At 36.1% G+C, this 4,474-nt stretch overlaps 1 pseudogene; it reads left to right on the top strand.

The window, feature by feature from the left end:
- The window catches only part of LOC114004705 (vomeronasal type-2 receptor 116-like), an 8,017-nt pseudogene extending 5,245 nt beyond the window's left edge, over positions 1-2,772 (top strand).
- The last annotated feature ends 1,702 nt before the right edge of the window (positions 2,773-4,474 follow it).

The raw sequence follows: 4,474 nt of genomic DNA on the forward strand, positions 1-4,474 counted from the left end.
AGTGAAAACCTCTCCAAAAAAAAAAAAAAAAAGAAAAAAAGAAAAGAAAAAGAAAAAAATGAATAGTGAAAGAGTAATTAAGACCAAGAAGAAAAGAAACACACACATGTGGGTGCCAAACCTATTCCTGAGACAGAAGTCTGGAGTATCTGCTGACTCTTGAAATCAGAATAGGTAATGCAAGAAAATCATGTGATTATCATTCCGATTCTTTTTTTCTAAGAACTATTTATTTAATTTTATTTATCATTATTATTATTAAAATTTGCACACTCACCAGAGAGAGACATGAAAGAAATAGAAAAAGAAAGTGAGAAATCAAGTTACCATGTCTGAGGCTGAAACTGCAATAAGTCATGTGGGAGCCTAGGATCTTTATTATTATGTTAATTTCTTTTATTCAATCACCGTACATCACTTAGCATGTAAAGTGAATTTTCCGACATGAATACTTTTCTCCCAGTCCAGTTATGGATACCATACGTGTTATCAATGACAAATAATAATCCATTTCTATGTCCCATAAATGTCTTGGCTCTGTTTTACCTCACACTCTTCTCCCATCATCTCCCCACACTATGATCTTATCTGCCATGACACTTGCTGACCCCCATTATAATTTTTTGAGAACATATTGGGTTGTTGGGAGAGTCACAATGTATTTTTAGTTTTCTTGTTTTCTATGAAAAAATGCATCATGACTTTTTTAACAGCCAATACTAATTGCCTTAGTTTTATTAAAAGTAAATAAATAGTTGAGAAAATATTAGGCACACCACCTATTTTTGTAAAAAAAAAATGCAGACATACTTGTTAATTTCCATAATCTCTGTGACTGTTTTCCTGCTACATAACAATAAAAGTGAGTATTTGCAACAGAAACCACATAATGTATAAAGGCAAAAAGTGTTACCAGCCTCTCAAAAATAAAATAGATTTATAAACTATGCTTTTAGATGTATGTAAATGGATACCTCAAAATGAACATTCCATCCTTCTATTTATAATTGTAATATCAATTTCTTAAACAATAGCTATATAGAAGCAATCAAATTCCATTCAAGATTTAAATGTTTTAAATTAAAATAATTTTCTCAGACCAGCAGTTGTCATAGTGGTTTATTGCTGAACTCCCACATGGCCATGCAGTTTGAGTACTTAACAGAATGCTTTGGAACTCATGCCTGGCAGGTGTGCACACATTCCCATGATCTCAGGGAGAGAATGGAGAAAAATGGAACACAACACAGCCATTCTCTCTGAGGGTGATTTCTCACATTTTCTCTCACTGTGTCTGTTTCTTTCTCTCTCTTTAGCAAGCACACATGCTTTAAGGCAAAAACTTCTACAAAAATAAAATAAACCTGTTTTCAACATTTTTATTTACAATGAAAAATTAAAATGTACAATGAGAAAAGTAGGTACACAGAGTGACATGTTATATGCAAGAAAAAATTAATAGAAATAAAGATAGAAATTAAAGGATATTCCAGGAGTACAAGATAAAGTTATTTTTCTCTGAATATTAATAAAACCATTTATTTCTGTTGCAATGAACAAATGTGATAAGCCATGGAAATGTAAGGTTTATCATAAGGAAAACAGAGGAGAGAGTAGAGAGGAGATCTGGTATAAGTTCTCATCATTGATAGCATCATTCAGACCTACAACATGGGCCAACCAAGCCTCATATGCTGAAACCCAATTTTAAATCACTTTGGTGCCACCTGAACCTGAAAGACTACTCTAAGTATCATCAACATAGGCTTTGGTGTATCTTGGTATTACCTGAGGGGAATTATCTGTGGAAAATTACATAAAAGTGACCATTTCCTTCAACATGACAAGTATTCTGTGAAATTAAATTGCTGGATCTTTGTTTTGTCACCAGATGCAAAGCAGTGTGTCCTGTGCCCAGTTCAAGAGTATCCAAACAGTGAAAAAACGCATTGCCTCCCCAAGCCTGTGACATTCCTAGATTTTGAGAATGCTTTGGGGACAGCAATGGCTTGTATAGCTGTGTTTCTTTGTTCTCACAGCTTTAGGTCTGGTGATCTCTGTGAAGCACAGAGACACTCCCATTTTCAAGGCCAACAACCAGGCTCTCAGCTTTATTCTGCTCATTTCCCTCCTGCTGTGCTTCCTCTGCTCCTTGCTCTTCATTGGTCATCCTAATGCAGCCACCTGTGTCCTCCAACAAGTTGCATTTGGCAACTTGGGTGTTTCACTGTGGGTGTTTCCACTGTTATGATCAAAACAAACACTGTGATTCTGTCATTCAAGGCCATAAAGCCTGGAGGAGCTATCAGATGCTTGCTGGTATCAGGCTTCGAACTCTGTCATTCCTATTTATTCCCTGATTCAAACGATTATCTGTAGAATTTGTCCGGGAACCTCTCCCCCTTCTATTGACACAGACTCACACATTCTGAGCCCAGAAACGTCATCATCATGTGTAATAAGGACTCAGTCACTGCCTTCTACTGTGTGCTGGGCTACCTGGGTTTCTTGGACTTGGGAAGCTTCACTGTGGCTTTCCTAGCCAGGAAGCTGCCTGACACATTCAATGAAGCCAAGTTTCTTACATTTGGCATGCTAGTATTCTGCAGTGTCTTGGTCATATTTGTCCCCATTTATCACAGCACCAAGGGGAAGTTCATAGTGTCTGTGAAGGTCTTCTCCATATTGGCCTCCAGTGCAGGGCTCCTAGGCTGCATCTTTGCCCCCAAGTGCTATGCTATTCTGATAAGGCATGATAAGAACTCCTGGTAAGATTTAAAGAATAGAAAAGTTTCCAAATAAAGTATAAGGTTTATATCATAAAACTGTATCAGAATGTTAGAGTTTTGAACCAAAAACATACTGATTTTATATTCTCATATATTAAAGTAACTAAAAATGACTGTTTTCTTAAATTCATTTTTAAAACAATCATTTCATGCATCTTATCGTTGACAGTTTTATACTTTCAACTATGATTGTTATTTTTAGTTAATAATTTTTACACATTCAATCACATTGTTTAGCTTACAAAGTGAACATTTCAATATGTGAACATTTCTCCCCAATCTAGTTGATCAAAATATCTTCAACAGATAACACCACTACCTCCCTGTCCCGTCAATGCTCTGTCTTCATATCCCTCCTCCAAATGTCTTTCCCCAGACCCCAATCCTACACACACACCACATCTGGCAATCACACCCATCACTTGTGTTTGTACATCTTTTAGTCAGTCAGATTCAGTCATAGAGAGCAGACACTTGGTATATATTAGGTGGGGACATACAATGTCTCTCCTTCACAGCCTGCCTTGCTTCACTCAGCAGTAAATCTTTCATATTCTTTCACTTTTTGTCAAAAGCCAGGGTTTTATTTTAATTGCTGAATAGTATTCCATAGAGTATATGTGCACAGTTATTATTTTATTTTATTTATTTTAAAAAATCTTTTATACATTCAATCACATTATTTAGCTTACAAAGTGTGTGCCATAGATTTTCAGTCCATTCATCTGCATGGAGGCATTTGGGTTGGTTCCATGTCTTAGCAATCGTGAATAGTACCAAAATAAACATCAATGTGCAAGCACTTTTCCAATGAAGAATTTTTCTGTCCTTCGGGTAGATACCAAGGAGTGGGATTGCTGGATCATATGGTAGTTCTATTTGTAAATTTTTGATGTATCTCCAAATTGTTCTCCACAGTGGATAGAAAAATTTACATTCCCACAAGCAGTGTAAGAGAGTTCCCCTTTCACCACATCCCCGCCAACACTTACCATTTTTTTTTAATCTTAGACATTCTGACTGGGGTTAGGTGGTATCTCATTTTTGTTTTGATCTGCATTTCCCTTACAATGAGGGATGTTGAGCATTTTCACTTTTCCAATGAAGAATTTTTCTGTCCTTCGGGTAGATACCAAGGAGTGGGATTGCTGGATCATATGGTAGTTCTATTTGTAAATTTTTGATGTATCTCCAAATTGTTCTCCACAGTGGATAGACCAATTTACATTCCCACCAGCAGTGTAGGAGAGTTCCCTTTTCACCACACCCTGCCAACACTTATCATTTTTTTTTTTAATCTTAGACATTCTGACAGAGTTAGGTCTTATCTCATTGTTGTTTTGATCTGCATTTCTCTTATGATGAGGGATGTTGAGCATTTTTTCTTATGCCTTTTGGCTATTCGTATGTCATCTTTAGAGAGTGGTTTTTTTTTTAACACATTCTCTCATCTTTTAATAGGACTGATCATCTTTTTTTCCAAATAGCTGCTTGAGGTTTTGGTGTATTCTGGTTATCAGTCCCTTATCTGATGCATAATTTACAAAAATATTTTCCCATTCTGAGGGCTGTTGACTCACACTAATTATCGTGTCTTTTGCCATGCATAAACTTCTTAGTCTGATGTAATCCCACTTGTCTATTTTGGAGATTATCGACCGTGCTTTTGGGGTCTTATTTAAGAA

Source organism: Tupaia chinensis, unplaced genomic scaffold (assembly GCF_000334495.1).
Source record: "Tupaia chinensis unplaced genomic scaffold, TupChi_1.0 Scaffold139668_1, whole genome shotgun sequence".
NCBI classification, from domain to species: Eukaryota; Metazoa; Chordata; class Mammalia; order Scandentia; family Tupaiidae; genus Tupaia; species Tupaia belangeri.